This window comes from Jaculus jaculus, chromosome 3, assembly GCF_020740685.1.
Source record: "Jaculus jaculus isolate mJacJac1 chromosome 3, mJacJac1.mat.Y.cur, whole genome shotgun sequence".
In the NCBI taxonomy this organism is placed as follows: domain Eukaryota; kingdom Metazoa; phylum Chordata; class Mammalia; order Rodentia; family Dipodidae; genus Jaculus; species Jaculus jaculus.
The window spans coordinates 15,948,344-15,972,042 of record NC_059104.1 but is presented as its reverse complement, the minus strand read 5'-3'; the positions used below and the strand labels follow the sequence as shown (position 1 = coordinate 15,972,042).

Below are 23,699 nucleotides of genomic sequence, written 5' to 3'. Positions count from 1 at the left end.
GCTTGCAAGCCTGATGGCCCAGGTTCAAATCCCCAGGACTCATGTAAAGGCATATGAACAAAGTGGTGCATGCCTCTGGAGTTCATTTTCATCAGCAAGAGGCTATTTCTCTCTCTGCCTCTTGCTCCCTTCTCTCTCTTTGCAGCTTAAAAAATTAATAAAAGTAAATTTAAAAAATGTTAGGCATGTAGTGAAGACAAAAGGATTGAAATAAGGCAGGGATGAAGAGAGCAGAGTTTCTGTATTGGCAAGGATCCCACAGTCACGCTCCACTGTAAGATGAAACTAGTTCCTGATTTATGTAGGCAGGACGTCTGGTTTTATTGTAATGAGGAGGTCACATCGATCAGGAGCAATGCAGTGGGTTCGAGCCCCTCCCTTCTGTCTTAGGAGCTTTGAGGAAGATGTGGGGGTGTTGGGGTTGCGCCTGGCACAGTGCTTGCTGTGGAAAGAAGATCTCCTCTGGTTCTGTGTCAGCCTCTCTGTACTGAGGGTGAATCCAGGGCTGAACCACGCAAACTCTGATTCGCTTAAACATAGAGGCAGAGGGTGGAGAGATGGATGAGGGCCTGAGATGGCTGAGTCTCTATCTCTAGAGCCCACATAAACTGGGTGTGGCCCACCACATCTGTGAATGCCATCTTGTGGTCAGGGGAGACAGCAGAATCACTGGGATCTGTGGAACAGCAAGCTCCCGAATTGGTCAGAGACTGTGGCAAGTGAAAACAGGTGGGTAAGTGATGGGGGATGTCTGATGTTTCCCTCTCGCCGCAGCCGGCCGGTGCACAGGACCCTGCATCAGCGTGTACATGTGCATGCACAACACACATCGCATACACACTCCACACGCAGCACATATCATGTGCATATACACACAAACGCACACCCACATGCCACCACCATTACCACCACACCACACACACCAACACGCACATCACCACACAGCACACTAAGTCCACAGAGGCATTTTCAAATACCATGCTCCTTTCGTTCTTGAGCCAACCAGCCTGCTCAAGGTCACAGCCTCATCTATCAGGCCAAGGCTGCCTCAGAGTCCAGGTGTTCCTAAGCATTGTCACCAACGCTTGCTTTTTAGGACTTCTGAGAGCTCCAGTGTAAACAGATTGAAGAAAAACACACAAAGTATGGCAGGAAAGGATTAATGACCTTCTTAAAGGCATTCAAACTGGTATATAAAAAAAGATTGCATTCTAAGTAGATAATTGGGAAAAAAAAACCCTTATGTACAGGGAATTTTCTCATTAAGAGCCTCAGTAAATAAACAACTAGAGAAATATTAACCTCATCGGTAAGCAACGGAAGTAAAATATAAATTATAAAAAACACAACTTAGGCCTACTAAATGAGTTAACATTAAAAATATATAATTACACAGTTCTTGTGAAATTGTGGCAAAATGGGCTCATTTGCAGCATTGCTACCTTCTGTTGTTGCCATTTGGAAAACAGTCTTAATAACATACATCAGGACTCAAAAAAAACTTCCTGTGGAACTTTATGCCAGGAATCTTGCCCTTGGGAATTTATCCCAAGGAAATAATTCAACAAGAGAAGAGAAAGGTACATTTATTCCTTCCTTATGTATACTAGCAAAGAAATATATTTAAAAAAAAAAAACACCAGTGAACAATTCAGAATTTGTAACAGAAGACAGTGACTAAATTGTGGCACCACAAATTGTTGGATTATTAACAGTCATAGTGAAGAGAGCATGCTGGAGAACGATGGATGTTAAAGACGATACAAAATTGTATCATGGTTAAATTCTGCCAAGAAGGACCACAATAATGAATAATAAACTGTGAAAGTGTGGGAAATTCAAATTTCATTCCTATCTTTAAAAAATATATTTATTTATATTTGAGAGAGAAAAAGGTAGGGAGGGAGGGAGAGAGAGAGGGAGAGAATGGGTGTGCTATGACCTGTAGCCACTGCAAATGACTCCAGATGCATGCACCACCATGTGAATCTGGTTTATGTGGGTTCTGGAGGGTTGAACCTGGGTCCTTAGGCTTTGCAGGCAAGTACCTTGACCACTAAGCCATCTCTTCAGCCTATCCCTATGATTTTATTATGACTAAAATCATCATGGAATGGAAGATAGAGTGTAGATTCTCATTCTTACTGGGCTTTCATGCTAGCTCAGCTACTCACCACCTTTATGGGGAAGATGATCATTTTTGGTGTCATACTTTACTTATCTCTAAAATGGGGATAATAATAGAGCCTGCCGTGCAGAGTTCTGAGGTCTGCATGAGTTAGTATTTGTAAACTGCTAGCAAAGTGTCTGGCATATAAAAGGTATTTCATATTAGTGCAAATTTGCTTTTAATAAGATGCAGATGCACACAAAAGATCCCAAAGTAAAAAAGCTGTTCTTACAGAATTCCATAATCCAGTTTTGGACTAACAAACACAGACATCTCTTAAGTCTTTGTGTAAGTGGCAAAGCCAACAGCACTGGGCAGTGGCTTCCCTTGGCATAAGGGCTCTATTTTGCCCTTTTTTTTGAGAAAGCACATCGGTTCATGGTAAAAAATAAGTATATGCTTGTGAGTGAATTTCTCTGATGGGTTGCTGTTGAATGATTTAACAGTAGCTTGTCCCAGATTGAGAAAGCATAGGGGTCGGACCTTCTGCACTTTGCATTGACCATTAGCCTTGTTTTCCTCCCCTCACCAGCATGCTTGCATAGCGTTCAAAGCTTTCAGCATGTAGCTCGGGAAGTTTCCCGTGGTGGCTGGACCATGAGCTTCCTCTCTGCCCAGCCATGAAACGCTGTTGGCAAGTTTGTGATAGCATTTAACCCACGGCATGTTCATTCTTGCATTAGCTGGAGCTCACATCCATCTGAAGGACAGGAACCCGAGTAGCTCACAATAAAAGTGGTGCTTATCTTTAAGAATGCTGGCAGACTACAGGAACACCTGTGGAAAACAGACAGTGGAAGTCAAGAAGAGTCTTAAAATCTGGTCACGTGTAAGCACATTCGTTCTCCTATGATCCAAGTATATAGTCTCCTCACTTGTTGACTTTTTTCTCGTGTGTGTGTGTGTGTGTGTGTGTGTGTGTGTGTGTGTGTGTGTCTAGGTGAGGGCCACAGGTTGATGTCAGGTATGTTCTTCATTCATGCTCCCTTTTATTTACTGAGACAGACTGACTCAGTTGAATCCAGAGTTTGTTGGTTGGGCTTGTCTAGCTAGGCCAGCTTGCCCTGAGGATGCCTATTTTTGCTTCCAGAGGGCAAATTAAAGATGTGTTACCCTGCCCACCTGGAACATATGTGTCATCTGAACTCCACTCCTCACTCTTGCGTGAAAAACACTTTATTTCACTGAGTCATTTCCCTAGTCCTTGATATATCTCTTACAAGTCTGATCATACATTTTTTTTTCTTGGCAGAAAAGTCTCACTAGCTGACTTCATCTTTTGAGCACCTGTAGATTACTAGTCAGTGACAGGGGTGGGGGGTGGGGGGGTGGGGGGTGGGGAGGTGGGGAAGGGTATCTGTTCTGTTTTGCCCCAGGGTGGAGTGGGGATAGGGTGTCAAGAGTGAATAGAGTGGGGCTGGAGAGATGGCTTAGCGGTTAAGCGCTTGCCTGTGAAGCCTAAGGACCCCGGTTCGAGGCTCGGTTCCCCAGGTCCCACGTTAGCCAGATGCACAAGGGGGCGCACGCGTCTGGAGTTCGTTTGCAGAGGCTGGAAGCCCTGGTGCGCCCATTCTCTCTCTCTTCCTCTATCTGTCTTTCTCTCTCTGTGTCTGTCACTCTCAAATAAATAAATAAATAAATAAATAAAATTAAAAAGATATTTAAAAAAAAACTTATTAAAAAAAAAAGAGTGAATAGAGTGGTCATTGACTATCCTCAGCTCTCCCCTAATTAGTGCAGTGACCTGAGCTGAGTTCTTTGAAAAGGGACAATCTCCTTCCTGCCTGTTATCACAGTACTCAGGAACCTGAGGCAAAATGATAGCTACAAGTTCAAGACTATACTGTGATACAAAATGTGTAACCCTCTTTGATAAACAATAACAAGGGGCTGGGGAGATGGCTCAGTCAGTAAAGTGCTTATTTTGCAAGCATGAGGACATGAATTTAAATCGCCAGCATCCATGTAAAATACTGGACATGGTAGCACATGTCCACAATCCCAGTGCTGGGGAAGCAGAAACATGAGACCCAGGAGCCTGCTGGGTAATTGAATTGGTGGGTTGTATGTTCAGTGATAGACCCTGCCTCCAAAATGAGGTGGATGGTGATTAAGGAAGACACCAATGATGACCTTTAGCCTCCATATGCACACATGTGCCCTGTTGGAATTGCCTATTTGTTGCTAGGACAGACATCCAACTGGAAGAAACTTAAAGGAGGAGAGGGTTTATTGCAGACTTACAGAATCCAGGGGATGCTTTATCATGGCAGAGGAAGCTGGCTCACTTCATCATACATCCATAGCAGGGAGAGAACCAACAGCCAGAGCTCAAGCTGGCTCTCTACACACATTTTAGGGCTGGACTACAAGATCCGCCTCCAGTGACACACTCCTCCCGCAGAGCTCTACCTGTTGAAGACTAAGTTGGAAGATTAATATATTTTGTTGTTGTTGTTTTGTTTTTCAAGGTAGGGTATCACTCTAGTCCAGGCTCACCTGAATTTACCATGTAGTCTCAGGCTGGCCTCAGACTCATGGTGATCTTACTACCTCTGCCTCCTGAGTGTTGGGATTAAAAGCATATGCCACCATGCCTAGCAGAAGCTTCATTAAAAATATCTCAGGCTAGGAGGAATAAACATTTATATTCAAAGCACCACATAACCCCCATACACATGTGCACTTACATATGAATGTGTTTATGCCACGCACACATACATACATACACACACAAAACAAAACCCAGCCAACAAAACTGAAAGGGGAAAACATCATTGCAACCAACCCCCAGGCATGTGTAATGCAAAGAAGTCACCCCTCCCCACTAGATTCCCAAACTGTACACTTTGCAGTGACAGATGTATATTTCATTCATCCATATTCTTAGCAAATGACACTGTATCTGGCACACAGAAAGATGCTCTCCACATACATATTGAGCCAAACTTTCACATTTCTGATAGTTCTCTAATTATAGCCAGAGCTAAACTTCAGCGCACATTCTGATGGGTGTCTACACACCACTCAATTAAGCTGTTGATGAAAGGGGGAAGTCTGGGCATGTGGCAGACCTACTTCTTGGTTGTGATTATGTTGGCACCTGTCTCTTGCTCTCATCACTTCACATTTCAGAGAGGCTCAGGGAAACTTGAAGTAGGTAAGAAGACATCTAAAGAGAGATGAGAGTTCCTATGAAGTACCAGGCAAAACACAAGTTATGGAGTACATGAATTGATTTTGACTCTGAGCTTTCTTCTTTTTTTTTAAAAAAAATTACATAGTGCTTAAGAGGTGACTTAGCAGTTACGACACTTGCCTAAGGACCCATGTTTGACTTTCCAGGCCCCAAGTAAGCCAGACATACAAGGTGATGCAAGCACACAAGGTTACATATGTGCATAAGGTGGTGTGTGCACCTGGAGTTTGACTGCAATGGCTAGAGGCCCTTGCATGCCAATTCTTTCTCTCTCTTACTCTCTCTCATAGAAAAGAAAAAAAAAATTTGCACAGCCACACAAATATTTATTTTATTAGAGAGAGAGAGATAGATAGATAGATAGAGAGCCTATGGGTGCACCAGAACCTCTAGCTAGTGCAAGTGAACTCTAGATGAATGAGCCACCTTGTGCATCTGGCTTACATGTGCTTTGTGGAATCAAACCTGGGTCCTTAGGCTTCATAGACAGGTGCCTTAACCACCAAGCAATCTCTTCAGTCCTTACTCTGAACTTTAATAGTTAACTTATATGTGAACTTGAAAATGTCACTAATTTTGCTGAGCCTCAGTGTACTTATCTGAGCAATGACATAACTGTGCTCAGTGTTTATCACTCAGAGCTTAATGAGGCCGCAGAACCAAGTTCCTAGCACAAACAAGGTATTTGTAATTTAGTTAATTTCCTTCCCTTGTACTCTCCTTGTAAGCTTTTAGAGTTATTTCGAAGACAGTCTTAAGAATCTTAATTTTTGTGTATGAGAGAGACTAATTTTGTCTGAATATTTCATAAAAGAAGGATCTGTGAGAAAATGCTAATAGGATTAACATTGTATGATGCCTCCTATGGTCTAAATATATTAAAATAATCGAACAATTATAAAATGTATCATAAACATCACAAATATATCATAAACATCACAAAACCATTGAGAAGAACAACTGAAAATTAAAATAAGGAAACCCAAGTCTAATTGTGCAATTATCGTAACACCAAGGAGGAAGAACACATTTCTAGGCCTACACATCTACAGCAGTAAGAGGCAGAAAACAAATATTGAGAGTCACCAAGAGATAAGATTGAATGATGATATCTACTGGAGGAGATAGAATAAAGCATAATATCTGTAAAAATATGCAGTGATGATGAATGACTGCCGCACACTGAATGCGGCAGAGGTACCAAAAACAAGGCGGGCTGTGAAGGGCAGGCTGGGAGCACTGGAGCGAAGATTTACATTAGTTGCAAACTGTGATATAATGTGATTGAATTAAAATATGTAACAGAGTCCATGAGTACAGAAAACAGATTGATACAAATCTGTTCATCATAGAAATGTTGTTATGGGTTTCAGCGCCCTCACCCCAAAACTCTGGTATCTCAGTGGTATTGTATTTGGAGACAGGGCCATCATAGGGGTAATTATAGCACTACCCTAATCCAATATGCCCATTATCCTTACAAGTGGAGAATAACACATAGACATTCACACTCAGAGGGAAAACCATTTAAAGAACTGGGCGTGGTTGCGCATGCTTTTAATCCCAGCACTTGGGAGGCAGAGGTAGGAGGATCACTGTGAGTTTGAGGCCACCCTGGGAATACATAGTGAATTCCACGTCAGCCTGAGCTAGAGCACAATCCAACCTCAAATAAAAAACAACAACAAAAAATAAATAAATAAGAGAAAAAAAAAAAAAGAAGAAAGAAAACCATGTAAAGACAGAGAAGGCCACTGTCTAAAAGCCAAGATAGGCGGCCTCAGACGGAACACCTTGAGCTGGTACTTTTAGTCTCTGGAATTGTAAGAAAATAAACATTTTCTTGTGGAAACTACTAAGTCCAGAGTTCCTTGTTATGGCAGTCCTAACAAATGAGCACAGATAACAGAAGGCAAAGTGAATGAGTGGAAACAGTAAGGAAGGGAGACTTCTAGTGTGGAGAAGAAGAAAGGAGAGACAGTAAGAGTGTTGAGCTTCTCTATGAAAATTCCTCATTAGTAGTTTGGATACACTTATCCCCAGGATTAAGATCCTAAAGGTATAACGGATGAGTTATGTATGTTACTAAATATCTACATGTCTGTACTTAGGAAGGCCTAAGAAATCAATGGAAAACTATTATAGTAATGAGCTTGAGACAATTATGGCACATAAAATAAATCTTTAGTCTCTAGTGCTTCATATATAAGATAAAATAAAACTAATGCTTTCAGTATAAATAGCATTAAATAATTGCAATTAATTTGGCGAAGGATATGAAAGTTTCTTAAGGGAATTTTAAGCAACAGGAGACATTTTTAAAAAGTGGAGAAAAAAGTAATGGTTTACTTGAGAAGGATATTAATTATTCAGATAATTGTAAAAAATTTTTATTCAATAGAATTAAGTGCAATAGTAGATATTGATGTACTTTGTACATTTTAATGTTAGCATATGGATGATAGGCATTATTATTAGAATTCAAGATAGCAAAAACTGAGACTTAGGACAACTTTCTGGCAAAAGTAGATGTTAAGATGGTCTCAAATACTTAAGAAATGTAAAATCTATGAAGTCTGATTGGTCAGTGATGAATAATTTTCAGCCTTTGGCTGAGTGAAATTTGCATTGGATCTGTCTTACTTGGACCTATCTTATTTCTCACTGGAGAGTGATTAATCTCACAGACTGGGAGCCAGAGGGAATGCAGACTCTTTCATCTCCTAACTGGCCTTCTTGGGTTAATATTCTTGCTCCTCCATTTTCAGTCTGTACAATAGGTGGATATGAAGATTGGTGAAACCCTAAATGCTGCACTGTGACTAAAATACTTGCATAGACTATTTGCAATAGAAAACAATAGGAAAGGTATATTGGGTTCTGCCTAGGGTATGATTCAATGTTGGATTGTATGTAATCATCCAGAAAATATGAACTCAGGTAGCAAAGAGTGTGATCCTACTTGAAAGTAGGGTGTTTGCCACTGTTGTCTGGTTGAAATGAGAACATATGTGCTTAGAACGAGACTTGGATGATGAATAACTGATGTTCTTAGAAGATGAGAAGAGAGAAAGAGAAAGAATTCTATAATGAAGAAGGCAAAGCTTGGAGTTCTGAACAACAGGCCAAGGAATAACCCAGGATTTCTAGAAGCAAAGAAGGGACAAAGGAATCCCTCACAGATGTCTGAGGGAGTTTGGGCCTCCTGAAATATTGGCTTCGTATGCTTGGGTTCAACAATGCATTTTCTTCTTGTAAGCCACCTGGTTGGTAACACAAGTCAACTCTAATGAACCAACACTGCAACTATATAGTGTCTTACATCATTTTAAGTGCAGCCCCCCACCCTTCTTCCACTACTTGTGATTGGACATAGGGTCTGCCACATGCTTGGCAAATGCTTTCCTACTCAGCTCACGTGTACTTGAATATTTCAAGAATATGAAAAGCCTGCTTATTAACTAACCAAATTCAGTTAGAGATAGCCTACATGTTGTGATTCCTATTGTCTAAAACAATCTAGATATTACAGAGCTATGTATATATGTGTACGTAGTCCTCCACCTTAATTTTCATACCTCAGAGCAGCATCACTGTTGGGATTTATTTCCTTTTATTTTATTTTTTGTCAGTACTAAATTTTTATAAGAGGGCTGAAGACATGGCTCAGTGGTTAAAGGTGCTTGCTTGCAAAACCTGACATCCCAGGTTTGATTCTCCAGTACCCACATAAATAGCCAGCTACACATGTTTCATATGTGTCTGGAGATTGTTTGGAGCCATAGGAGCCCTTACATGCCATATTTTCTCTCTCTTGCAAATGAATGCATAAAAGTACTTTAAAACTTTTATAAGGGAACAAAAATCTATGAATGTTGCTGTTTTGGAAAATAAAGATGTATTTTCCTTCACATTATCTTAGGCCTTCTAATAAAACTCGCTATCATTAGCGTCTGTTTTACCTCTGCCTCTGGGATTAAAGATGTGCACCACCATGCTCATTCTGGCCCTCGCTTTAAATTTCAGTACACGGAGCTTGGTAGATCCATGGCCAGTTGTGGCATTTAAGAGGCCTAGTGATGACATATTGGCCTGAATGTATCAAATGTGGGAGGCGGACATGGATAAAGGGAATGCAGTATGGAAGTATCAGAAAAGCTCATGAAATGTCAAAGCAGGCCTGGGATCTGGGCAAGGTTTGGGATCCATCTAGAAGGTTCTAAAGCTAATAGACACCCATGTATCCTATTCTCAGTGGAAAAGGAAAATAGACTCAAAATTTGAGCACCAAGATGTTCATTCTCTAATATTTATTTTTATTTATTTGGGTGGGGGAGAGAAAGAGAGAGAAAGAGAGAGAAGGAATAGGCACACCAGGCCATCCACCACAGCAAATGAACTCCAGACACATGTGCCACCTTATGCATCTGGCTTACTTGGGTCCTGGGGAATCGAACCTGGGTCATTTGGCTTTATAGGCAAGTGCCTTAACCACTAGGCAATCTCTCCAGCCTCAAATACCACACTTACTAACACAGACACTTTTAGAACTACTCGCAGAAGATTTCAGTTGTTTGCACACCTGTCTAAAAAATATTTTCAGTTAGTCGTAGGTATAATCCCATTCATCTTCAGGTTCTCAAAATTGCTTTTATTTCCCTTTGAGGTTTTTAACGTGTGCAATTTCAGAGTTTCTGATGTACTAATGCTTTTTAATCTAGATACTTTTATTTAACTGAATTGAGCCATATCTAAGTAAGCAGATAAGTTGTAAGGGCTTCTTGGCATGTTAATTAGAGGCTTTTAAAGAAGCCAAACAAATGGAGATATGAAGCTAGGATCATTTGAGGTAAGCGCCACTCTGAGAGCTGTGAAACATAGACTGGCAGAAAAGGCACATGGTTGTTACTATCATTCAGTGATAATGTCTGTTGACACCTCATAGCTGTCCTCCTTCCCTCAGGGCAGCTAGGATCACTTTGATGTCACCAAAGAATGGTGAAAGCAAATGAGGCAGCAGATGGTCACAACTGCTAACAGCCACGCCAACTCCTAACCGCGTCACACAGAGTAGCTCTTCCGGCTAGCAGTGTTTATGACGATGGCATTGCAGAGTCACAAACAATTGGTTTAGTCTTATTAGCCAGAGTCATTCCATTAGGGGAGCAGCAGCCCTGAAATCTCAAAGTTTTTTTTAAAACTGCAAGAGTTTTGGTTTAAGTACTTGTGTGCATATTTCTTTCTTTCTAACCATGATTCTCTTGTATTCGGTTATATTAAGATAAACTAATGCTCTTCTAAGTTATCAGGCAGGGAATAGTTTATAGTTACTGCCTGGCTTGGGCATTAAATACCCTTTTCCCTCATAATGCTCTTAGGTATGCTTTTCAGTGGGGTTGCAGGTATTCCCCATAGGGTTGTAGTTTATGCATTGTGGGAGCAGTAGTCAGTTATTTTTTGGGGAGGGGAATGTCTCTGGGCATGATGTCTCAACCTGTGGCCCTTACAATCTTTCTACCCCCTCTTCCACAAAATTCCCTGAGCTGTGGTGGGTGAGTTTTAAGCCTACTTCAGTGACGAGCTCTTAGGAGCCTCTGGATCTCTGCTTTGGTAGGTGTTGAGTGTCCTCAGGGTCTGTCTTCTTCACCCTGGTGCTGATTGCCAGGAACACCATGGAAGAAACACTCTTGCTCACCTCCCCATTCCTCTGTGGATTCAGCTGTGGCTTAAAATTATTGTTGATCTTATTTATTTGTGTGTGTTTGTGTGTGTGTGAGAGTGTGTGTGTGTGTGTGTGTGTGTGTGTGTGTGAGAGAGAGAGGGAGAGAGAGAGAGAGAGAGAGAGAGAGAGAGAGCGCGAGAAAGCCAAGGCCTGCAGACACTGCAAATGAACTCCAGACACATGTACCACCTTGTGCATCTGGCTTACATGCATCCTGGGGAGTTAAACCTGGATCCTTTGGCTTTGCAGGTAAGTGCCCTAACCACTGTGGTACCTCTCCAGCCCACCCTTGGGTCATTTCAACTTGAGCAGCCCACTGATCCTTCTGGCTGTGTATTCAAACCTTTGCTATCACATTGCTCTTAATAAAGTTTCTTGCTTCTTCACTACTTTGAGCAGGATGCCAAGAGCCTGGAAACAGATCAAGACCATTGGTAGCAAATCTATTGGTACAGTGCAACATATTTCTGTTAACATCATCTCAGGATTATGCTCTTGTAAATTGCTAACCAAATTGATCTATATTTTCTCCATCTTAACTGAGTTTATTTCTTCACTTTGATTACTTGTATGGGAAATTGCAATGATGCAATGTTAGCCTCCAATTATGTCACCAGAGACCACTGAACATGATGACTCAGGCAGAAGGAAGACTCACTACTCCTGTGGCTTATGAAATTCAGAGAAAGCACTTGATAATAACCAAAGGGGAAAGGTGATGAAGTTGAATACCTTGAGGATAGAATGCAAGTAGGGGGGGCTGGAGAAATGGCTCAGCAGTTAAGGTACTTGCCTGCAAAGCCTGAGGACCCACGTTCAATTCCACACTACCCATGTAAGCCAGATGCACAAAGTTATGCATGCATCTGGAGGCCCTGGTATGTCCATTCTCTCTGTCTGTCTGTCTGTCTCCAACAAATAAATATATTTTTTTAAAAAAGAATGCATGTAGGGTGAATGGATCCCCACAATCTGTATGCAGCTTGTGCAATGTCCATTTGTCCTGTCTCTTTTCAATCTTCCAAACTGGTGATGTGGTTATAAGAATTAAGAGCAGGATTTTAAGAAGGGGTCCCAACAATCGGGCAGAAGGTGTATGTAAGATACACTTGCTTTATCAGGCACATTCAAGGGCAGGTAAAACCTGCTGGTAGCTTTAGCTTGTCAGTTAGTTTGCTGAATGGCTTGGGTTATTATTATTTTTTTCTGTATTCTTCGAAGGGCAAAGAATTTGTGGGGTGAGATTTTAACTGAGTCAGATAGCTGATTTGATGATCACATTGTTGCCAACCCAGTGTGGCATGATTTTACTTTAAGAGTTCAACTTTCTGGTGCTTCTAATCAAAGAGTAATGCTAATGTTTGTTTCATAATATAGGTCATTTATGCTATATCTTTTTTTTTTTATTTGAGAGCGACAGACACAGAGAGAAAGACAGATAGAGGGACAGAGAGAATGGGCGCGCCAGGGCTTCCAGCCTCTGCAAACGAACTCCAGACGCGTGCGCCCCCTTGTGCATCTGGCTAACGTGGGACCTGGGGAACCGAGCCTCGAACCGGGGTCCTTAGGCTTCACAGGCAAGCGCTTAACCGCTAAGCCATCTCTCCAGTCCCATTTATGCTATATCTTTAATGCTCTTTATCTATTACTAATTCAATATATATATGGAGAGAGAGAGAGAGAGATGGGGGTGGAGAGAGAAATTAGGGAAATGAGCAAGAGTGCTGCTTTCTTGGCAAACCTGGTATCACTATTTATATTTGGCACATTAGGAGGTACACTGTCTCACAAGCTACTCTTTACCTCAATACAATATAAAATAGATTTTTTAAGCTATTAACTTACTTTTTATCTTATTATCTATGCTTTAAAATTCTTGAGTTTCATCCCTCCTACTGCACTTTCTTTGCTTATCTTTTTAGAGGAGTTGACTATTTTTAAATAGTGGAGCAGACGCCTATTATTCAAGTACAATAGATTTCCTTTCTCAGTATCAGCTGGTGAGTAAAAACTACTCAGAGTGAATGGACTTTTAAACCCAGCGCTGAAATGAACACTAGGCAAACAGCCTTTGTGATGGGTGGGCTATTCAGTTAAAGGCATTCAAAAGGTTTTGAAGCAGGAGGATTGGCCAGGGCTCAGTTTCTTTGTCCTGGTTAGTTTGTTTTGAACAGCCTCATGTAAACTCATGAGGACTTCCTGCCACCCTTAAAGAAAGCTGGATTATTGTTAAAGAAATTTTTTTTTTAGCTAGTTTGCATTACTGAGGAAAGTTGTATCTGCACAGTAAATTCGAGTAGAAAAAAATATATATAGATATGCTGTCTTCTGTAAAAGTATCTGTCACACAGTAGAGTTTATTCCCAGAGGAGCTCTGGAATATCATTCCCATACTGGACAGACCTGCTCTGGCTAAGATGACCTTTATCACCCAGTGACTCTTTACCTTTTCATTTTTACAGGGAGTGAAGGATGGAGGTAAAGCCCTCACATAATGGCAAACTCTCTTTGAAACTTCTTCCAGAGAAGCTAGGTTATTGAGAATTCCATAAACTTTAGTAAAGGACCCTCTATTACATCTTCTTCTTGGGAACATAGAAAAAGATCACCTTGTTATTTTAGAACATCAAAAATGCTGGGCTGGGCTAGAAAGATGTCTTAGTGGTGAAGGCACTTGTCTGCAAAGCCTAAGGACTCAGGTTTGTTTCCCCAGTATCCATGTAAACCAGATGCACAAGGTGGCACACGTGTCTGGAGTTTGTTTGCAGTGGCTCCAGGCCCTGAAATGCCCACTCTTTCTCTACCCGCCTCTTTCTTTCTCCCTCTCATAAATAAATAAATACCAGGCTGGAGAGAAGGTTCATTGGGTAAGAGCTCTTCTCATGTAAGCATGAGGACTTGAGGGGTCCTGAAACCTCCTGAGTTCAATTCCCCAGCACCCATGTAAGTAGCTGGGCATGACTGTGATCTCAGTCTTATAGGGAGCAGAGACAAGTACATTGCAAGGGCTGCTGAAAATGGCAAGCAGTAGACTCTGTTGCAAGGATACAATGGATGTGCCATGAGGTGGGGGTACCTGATGTTTTTCTCTCACCTCCACACCTGTGTGTATAGGTCACACACCTGTACATAGTTATGTATACAGTACACACCCCCCACACCACATGTACATACACACACCACACACATGTACATGCAAAATAAATGCAGAGTTTAGGGAAACATTACAAGCACAGGCCGAGTCGGAGGCTTTACCAGTGGCATTAGAAGAAGCCTGCTGAAGAGCATGGGTTTAAGCTCTCATATTTTTCATATGCGGACTGATTCATCTCAGACATTAGAAAGGAAGCAAAGTAAAACAGTCAAGATTTTTCCTTAATAGTTTTTAGAGCTGGAGTGTATGGCTCTCTTGATGGCAATTGCTAGACTGTTGTTCCACTGAATTGCCAGGAACAGCGATTTTAGGTGTGGAGTTATTAACCATCTCAAGAGGGTTGTCCTTTAGGACAAGGGCAGCACTGGGGACTTGAATGGCATAAGTGACTCCAGGCATTAATGATTCCTATGAACAAAAATCATTTAGCCAAGCTGCTTTGGCAGACAGGCATCACCAGTCTGCTGCCTTACTTTGGCACTTCTCATTTCTTTTTCAGTGGATAGATGTACAGCAAGACAGGAAGGAAGTGAAGCAGATATTTGATTTTCTTTCAGTAATGGGATTTATTAGCAGCTATAACACCCAGCCCCTCTTAGTATATAATAGCAATGAGGATAGGTAATTCCTGTAATTTTTTTGCTATGGCACTTGAACTCAGCCTTGGAATTCTACTCTTGAGCCACGTAGGTGTGGAGTAAATACTCAGGGTAATCAGAAAAAAGATGTATTTTGTTGATGCAGTAGGTCATCTACATTGTTATATGGCTTAAATATGCAGTTTTCTTAACCTTATGGGCAGTATAGTAGGCAGGATTAAAGATTCTAGCTTTCAATGACAGGATGAATAGATAGCACGAAGTGGGTTAGAGAGCTGATAAGCAATAAAATTTATTACAGCTTGAATGTACAATGTGCTATCCATGGTCTTCCGCTGCTGAAGAGAGGCTGATAAATGGGGTGATAAGTCGGATGCATGAGGAATCTCTACTCTGTGACATCCCGCCATATGTAGACAAGTACGAAGTCAGATTGTAGAATGAGATGCCTTCGGAAAGGACTTTTTGTGCTTGAAATCAAGTAGGGAGCTAGTAATTTTAAATAAAACATTGGCTATTTGTGGAGCAATTAAGAGCAAAATTTCTGAATATTTATTTTTAATTTGTGTTACACATATTCCAATGGTGTTTGAGTTGGCATGAGATTAAACTACCATAACTCCATTAAATAAAAGATAAATAGCAAGGTATAAATAATGAAATAAGCTGTTGGCTTAAGTAGAAAAACCTGGGTTAAGGTGGTAATTACAATTAGGGAAAATATTTACTTTCAAGTTTCCTGGAGTTCAGATGTATCCACTGAAAATGGGATGCATTAAGGATCTCTCCTTGCTTAATAATAAATATGCTAGTATCTTAGGAGAAAATTCTTACCTAGCATGAAATTCTAAAAGGAATTACCGCATTGATCATGACTTAAGGGACTTCATAAACCAATCACATTTTTAGCTCTACTTATTTATTTAGCTTTATTAACCTCATCTTGCTTACTTATTATATATTTTTCCCATCATGTTATATTTTCATAGCCTCAAAAGCCTCCTAATTCCTACCTAGGATTAGGTATAGTGAAAACAAGATAAAAATTAAGCCAGGGGTGGTGATGCACACCTTTAATCCCAGCACTTGGGAGGCAGAGACAGGAGGGTTGCCATGAGTTCGAGGCCACCCTGAGATTATATAGTGAATTCCAGGTCAGCCTTGGCTAGAGTGAGACCCTAGCTTGACCCCCCCCCCCAAAAATAGTAACATGATGAATATTCATCTGCAGTTTTTATAAAATATGATGGATCATTTAATGTGATCATTTATAATTAACACTTGAAAAAGTTTCACATGGAATGATGTGGGGTGAAGATTCTGGAAGCAAGTGTCTCTAACTACTGGACAATCTTCCCAGCCCTGGTGGTGAAGATTCTGTTAGAAGGTCTTATCCAGCAGCATGTCTTTGTGGCTTTCGTTTTGTGAATGCATGTGTTTCTTTCCTTCCAGATCCCTCAAAATTGCATCTCTGCTGTATTTGCTTGTGCATCTCATGTACAACATTGATCTCGTGTGCTCTCCTTAGTGCACTTTTGCCATACAGCCCCTCTTGACCTCTGTTCCTGTTCAACTTAGTAGAAGACATTTTGTTTATCACCCAAACTGTTGCCTTACCAACACCTTCCTAATGCACATGCTCGCGCGTGTGTGTGCGTGCACATGCAGGTACACATGCATGTGTGTGTGCATGATGTGTCTGTGTCTGTGTACACACAGGCCAGATGACAAGCTCAGGCATCACCCTCAGAAATGCCACTCACCTCCATCTAGAGACAGGATCTCTCATTGGCCGTTAGCTCACTAATTAGGCTAGACCTGATAGCCAGCAAGTCTCTGTCTCCCCAGCGATGGCAATACAGGGACATGCCATTGTGTCTGGCATTTTTACATGGGTACTGGGGATTGAACTCAGGTTCCTGGACTTCTGAGGCAAACACTTGATTGACTGAACGGTCTCTCCGGTCAGCACCAGCATCTCTCCCTGCGCTGCCCAGATGCTTGTAGCACACTCCTCTGGAGTGTGGCGTTGGACTTGAGGCTGTGCTAGTTTGCTCCTCTCTGGATTCTACTTGCTGAATGCCTTTGAAGTAACACACAGATACTTATCCTGCTGTCATGGCTTGACCCTGGAGTCCTGGCTCTACTGAACCTTGTCATCACTGCTTCTATCCTTAGGATCCCTCTTCTCTGTGTCTCTTCTTATCCCAACCTTTCTCAGTAGAAAGCTTTTAACTTATGTTGCATCAAGAAAACATCTATCGAGGGTATCCCCAGTTCTTTCCATGTCCCCTAAAAGAGCTAGCTACCATTTCACCCTTCCCTATCCTGCTTTGTCTAGGCAAAGACAGCAAAGGATTTGCTACTCTGTTCCCCAGCTGAATGGACTGATTGATTATGTCGCTCCAAATTCAGCTGGCTGCTCCACGGTGCAATGGCAGCAGCCAGAAGGAGCCTTTGGGAGGTGAATAGGACGAGCTAAATTTATGACAGTGATACCTTCATGAACGTGTTAGTGCTCTTACCAAAAAAAAAAAAAAAAGAGACCTTGGAGACCTCTCTTGTCCACTTCTACTGCGTGAAGAAGCAATGAGAAGACGGTCATCTGTGAAACGGGACCTGGGCCCTCCCTAGACAGAGGCTGCTGGTTCTTGGAGTTTCCAACTTCCAGAACTGTGAGAAACAGCTTTCTTCTGGTTATAAACCATCTGATCTGCAGAGCATGTTGTTCCACCACTTGAATGACTTGAGCCATCAGCCCAGGTGAACTGAGGTAATACCCCCGTCAACCCTGTCCAAGCTACAATCCTCCCCCTCCCTTATGTGCTTGCTCTGTCGGCGGCTGTCTTCTTCTCCATCTGCCTCTGTCATTGCAAGGACTGCAAGTGTCTTCCTGAAATGTGAACAGCCACAGCCATCCTTGACTGAGTTTAAGCCTTAACACCATCTATATCATCCTAGACATCCTTGATGGAGTTTAAGCCTCACCCCCGTCCATATCTTCCCAGCCATCCCTGACTGAGTAAGTCTCACCACCATTCATATCTTCCTAATATTGGATCTTCTGCACTTGCTGACAGTCTCCTATGTGTCTTTTCCCTCCAGCACTTGCATGTTAGCCTCTGCTTGTCCAGTAAATGGCTCTTGGTAGGGTCACTAATGACATCTAGTATGCTAATTCCAATACATATTTGATATTCCTCCACATAGCTGATTACTGATTAAAGCTGTCTTTTACCATGCTTTTGATTTTTCCTGCTATCCAACTGTTGTCTTTTATTTTTTCTTTTAGAAATGTCCTTTACACGTTTATGTTATCTGGACATATGCTCTGAGTTCTGCTCTTAATCTCGGGCCTCTGGAAGGTTCATGGGTTGATCTACACATTGTGTAATTGTTGGGTGAGTGGGAAGCAGAGTAAGAGAATAACTGGGCTTGTGACTTTGTGGTTATTTGGGTTGCTTCCTCTCTCTCTCTCTCTCTCTGTGTGTGTGTGTGTGTGTGTGTGTGTGTGTGTGTGTGTGAGACCTTTCTTGTGGCTGGGACAAAATACTTGACAAAAAATAGTGTAAGGGCTAATGGTTTATACTGACATACACTTTGTACTTATAGTCCGTCATGGAGGCCAGGGCAATGGTGGTGGGTGCTTGAGGCCGTTGGTCACATCCAGACCACCATGAGGAAGCAGATAAGGATGAAGGGTGGTGCACTGCTCCCGTTCTTCTTTTAATGCACTTCAGTAGCCTGGCCTGGATAATGTTTCCTGCCATGGTTAAGGTGGATTTCAATTAACCTAAACAAGATAATCCTTCACTGACATGCCCAGAGGCTCACTTAATCTAGATAATTCTTCATAGAGCATGCCCAAAGGGTCACACTTGACATGTTTCTGGGTCCTGTAAAGTTGTCCATCAATGTAATGTATCACCGTGCAGGTGGGCATGCATTTGTGTGCATGTGGAAGACTCTCTGAAGCGCAGTCCATGTCCTTTGAGACAAGGTCTCTCACTGATGTAGAGGTCACTAATTAGGCTAGCCAATGGACTCCAGGGATCTCTTGAATGCCGGCATTATAGGTGTGCGACACCATGTCTGGCATGGTCTATGAGTACTGGGAATTAACTTCATATGCTCTCGTGCTGCTCTTCCCACTCCCTGGACTCTTTGTATTAGAGTACAGAGAAGCAGAAACAATTGTTGGATAGCATAATCTAAGAATGGAAACAAGACCCCTAAACTCATTGCAACAGATTTACTTAAATATGACTAACCAACCACATTCTAGAATTTCTGAGTCATTATGATTGGGGTGGGGTTTGGAAATCTTTGTTTCCAGAATCATACTAACTTCTAAGGTACATTATTAATCACTCAATATATGTTAGGGACCAGGACTTACTTTGAAAATCATCTTTGTGTCCTAGCCCTTGGGAGTCTGAGGTAGGAGGAGCCCCATGAGCTGGAGTTCATCCTGTAGCTATAGAGTAAATTCCATGCTAGCTTGGCAGAGAGTGAGAGCCTGACTTGAAAAAATTGGAAGTCAGCTTTGACACTAGTTATGACTTGAGAGAGTTGACTAAGCATAAAGTTCTGTCCCATGGGGCACTAGCAGCATTGTGACCTGGACTACTTGGAGGATAAGGATTAGTGAAGGGTTATCCCACATGGACAGTCACTCACTTTGAGCAGGGCCCAGGGCAGGTTATTCTTAAAGTGCATCTCATGATAACTACATAGAAGTTATTTGCTGTTGCTCAGATGTCAGCTGGGAACTCTCTTGCCCAGTTGTCTCCTCCAGGTGTTGCTAAATGCTTTTGCCTAAGTAAAAGCTCAGATCGTTTTATGATCCCAGATCCCTGATTTCCCATTTGGGAGTTCTTATGAGACATAGGGTTCAGACTCTCTGTTATGCTCTTTCCCCACTTTTCTATGTTCTCTATCTCTTTCTCTTCCCCTCATTCACCTTCCCTGTCTGCGTCATGAACCTTCCATATGCCTCTTGCTTGTGGCAGAGAGTTTGATAACTGTCATTTTACATGTGAATGTACTTGGGATGTTTCCTTTTATCTCAAGAGATTTATTAAGTTTTGTTCTTCTCATATTCTTCCTAAGAATAATTCTGGCAATAAAATTTTTGTATCTCATCTTTTGAGATGTGTCCTTCAAAGCTGTTTCTTAAAAATGACAGTGTCAGGCTGGAGAGATGGCTTAGAGGTTAAGTGCTTACCTGTGAAGGCTAAGGACCCTGGTTCGAGGCTCGTTTCTCCAGGACCCACTTTAGCCAGATGCACAAGGGGGTGCATGCATCTGGAGTTTGTCTGCAGTGGCTGGAAGCCCTGGCACGCCCATTCTCTCGCTCTATCTATTTGACTCTTTTTCTCTCTCTCTCAAATAAATAAATAAAAATGAACAAAAAAATTTAAAAAAAAGACAGTGTCAGTGACAGTACAGATAAGAGGAACAGGTTATTCTGGCCACAGTTCTTTTGTGGAAAGTTTATCCTCTTGAAGTTCTTCAGGAGGATACTATGGTAAGCAAGGATATTTCCAGACCATCTGATAGCTACATAGACTTTATGGAAGAAGTTTCAAAAGGTGGAAATTGCAGTATAGTATTGCTCTATATGGGATTGAGGTGTGGCCATTTCAAGTTCCTGGGATCTATACTTTTGTATGAGATAGCCCAGAATGTCTGGGACTAAAGAACCCAAGTTACATTGGAGCTTGTAGTCTTGTCTAACAGCTCATCTGAATTACTGCCTTGAGTAATGCTATTGATCACATGTACAAAAGTATGTGTGATGGACTGACTTGTGTTCCTGTAAAATTCATATGGGGAAGTCCTAAATATAATACTAACAATACTACAGTATACAACCTTCTTTGAAGATATAGTGTTTTTTTGCCTCCCTTCCCCCCCCCCTCTCTTTTTATAGTGCTGGGTCTTAAGCCTAGGGCCTTGAATGTGTTACACTAACACTCTTTGACCCAGCCCCAAGCAAAGTATTTACTATGTTAAAATGAGGTTACCGTGGGCTGGGTCCAAACCAGTATGACTGGAATCCTTATAAATAAGGGAAATTTAAGGGCTAGGGAGATAGCTCAGTTGGCACAGTGATTACTGCATAAGCATGAGGACCTGGTTTCAAATCCTTAGCACCCATATAAAAACTGTGCATGATCCTGAAATACCAGTGCTGGGGAAGGTAGAGATATATGGTCTTTGGGACTTGAGCTCTGGGTTCACTGAAGACCCCACCTCGAAAAACTAATGTGGAGAACAATTGAGAAAGACACCCAACATTGGCCTCCACACACATGTGCACGTACATATAGAAACACACCCTACATGCCCACATGTGCACACATCAACAGTAAAGAAAAGGATATTTATGCAAACACATAGCGGGGAAAATATCGCATGATCATCCACGGGTCTAGAAGAGTTCCTTTCCTCACAGCTCTCAGAAGGAGCTGAACCTGCTGACTTCTTCAGAACAGAACCTTGAGACAATGTGCTTCTCTTGTTCAAGTTGCAGGGTTTGTGGTGCTGTGTTATGGGGGCCCTAGAAAGCTAAGTATAAAACAATAGAGCACACGTTGTCTATTATGTGGAATACTAAGGAGAATGTAGTTTGAGAAGGGAAAATGATAACCGAAGAGGATGCAAGATAACCCCACCCAAAAGAAGAATATATCATTTTGTGAGGAAGCAAGGCAGCTTCTTGGGAAATACTGTAACTTATCAAGGCTTTTTTCTATAATCCAAATTACAGGGAATTTCTCTTCTAAAAAAAAAAGAGAAATCTTATAATACCATTAAAAGATGAGGAGGGGAGCTGGGCATGGGGGCGCATGCCTTTAATCCCAGCACTTGGGAGGCAGAGGTAGGAGGATCGCCGAGAGTTTAAGGCCACCCTGAAACTCCATAGTGAATTCCAGGTCAGCCTGAGCTAGAGTGAGACCCTACCTCAGAAAAAAAAGATGAGGAGGATATTAGAAGATCTGGGGATATAGCATGATGATAAAATGCTTGCCTAACTTATGCAAGGTCCTCAGTTTGATCCTGGCACTACAAAAACTAAAACACACAAAAAAATAGGGGACAGTGACCACTTCAGCAGCACATATACTAAAATCGGAATGATACAGAGAAGAGAAGATGAGCCTGGACCCTGCTCAAGGATGATACGTAAAGTCCTAAAGTGTTCCATATTTTTAAACAAGCGACATCCTATGAAAACCTCCATCAGTGCTACATTGGCTGGTGTCCCTTCTGGTAACCAGAGGCCTGGCAAACCCCAGCATCTTCTCCAAGGCTTTTCTATGCTTTCACTAACCTGAACCCATGGTCAGAAGCTTGACCTTGTTAATAGTTTGAAATGTAAATTGAAAAGAACTGCTGTGTACTCAAAGTTGGTTTGAATCCACCTTTTAGCTGCTGTTGAAGATACTGTCAGAAACAGAAACACAAGGCTTGATTCACTTCCAGGACAGTGAAACATAGTAACACTACATAAATCAGGCTGTTGGAAGTTTAGAAACATGGGTTGTGACTTGACTTACAAGAGAGCTCATCGTAAGCATTTGCTGATAGAACGACCTGGTCATTCCTTCTCCCAGTTGAGTACAGCACACAGCCCAGAAGGCTGGGGTTCTGGAGGACACTGACCAGGGTCTTGGACGGTAAGGAAGCAGTCTTGACCCCTCCACCCGTCCTGTTACCGTACCAGTCCCTGGACAGCAGTGGCAATATTTGCAGGATGGGCCACAATGGCTGAGAGAGGTCCGGCTTCTTGCTTACCCAGTGATGCTGCAACTCGCCCTTCACCAGATGCCTGACCTGCCAGGAAGGAGTTAGTTCGAGGCCTGGCGGCCTTGGCTGAGCAGGTGTGCTGAGATCACAGCGCAGAGGGGCCTGTACTGGCCCTGCTATGTGCAGTGAGATCTGAGCCCACTGTGATTAGAGCGGGGACGCCTGTCACAGCGCTGTCAGGGAGGTGCTGAACACGGGCACACGAGAGCGGGCTGGGAAGTATAAACAAAGTAAACATTCGATTAAATGCACAAAGAATAAAGTGTAGCCGTGTCTAAACACTGTGCATATGAATAATTTTTGTGCCAATAAATGACATCAGAGTTTAAAAAAAATAGACAAATGCAAAACTGCTTGTGTTGGCAGGTGTGTGTGTGTGTGTGTGTGTGTGTGTGTGTGTGTGTGTATTGGAGAGAGCAGATTGCTGTCTCATCTCCAGTTCACCCTCCCCTCAGATGGCCTACAGCCTTACCCTTGTAAGAGACAGTGAGAATATTACTGGCAACTCCTTTGAATCCACCAGAAGGAACTGTGCCTGAGGGGTTAATTAGAGTCTTTTTGTGGGTCAGGATTTGTGCCCATTACAATGAGCTATTTTGTCCTATAGGCAAAATGCCATTTCTGGAAAAGTGATTATTTATATATTCTGTAATTCAGGATGGTATACCAAATTCAGACTGAGGAAGGCTTTGGGGTCTGCAAAACATGAAAGTGAATACCATGGGAGAAAATGACTTACCACCAATCCTTCTCAACTTGTCTTCTCCTAATTCCTTTGTCTTGGAAATAATGCCAGGGGCAACTCTATCCCCAAATCTGCATTCATTATTGGCCCCGTTGGTTAAGCCTTGGGCTTTTCGGGGAGCTCTATGTATTGCATTAAAGCAGCTTATGAAAGGATTTCCATTTAATGAATTTCAGCCCAGCCTTCAGTGAGCTCTTTATCCTATCCTATCTAGTCTGGAAGTTCCCCATTCCGTTATGACTGCTTGCACGTTTTCAACCTTCTTTCTCTCGGATGGCCTGTCCCATGTAGTTAT

The 23,699-nt window shown here is 42.0% G+C and overlaps 1 protein-coding gene and 1 non-coding gene across 2 annotated transcripts in view; both read left to right on the top strand.

Moving 5' to 3' along the window:
• The window catches only part of Hs6st3 (heparan sulfate 6-O-sulfotransferase 3), a 770,396-nt gene that overhangs the window by 22,364 nt on the left and 724,333 nt on the right, over window positions 1-23,699 (top strand). The window lies entirely within an intron of this gene.
• Window positions 21,952-22,063, top strand: LOC123459717. The gene has a single exon (XR_006636471.1). It is a non-coding gene; the product is annotated as a U6 spliceosomal RNA (small nuclear RNA).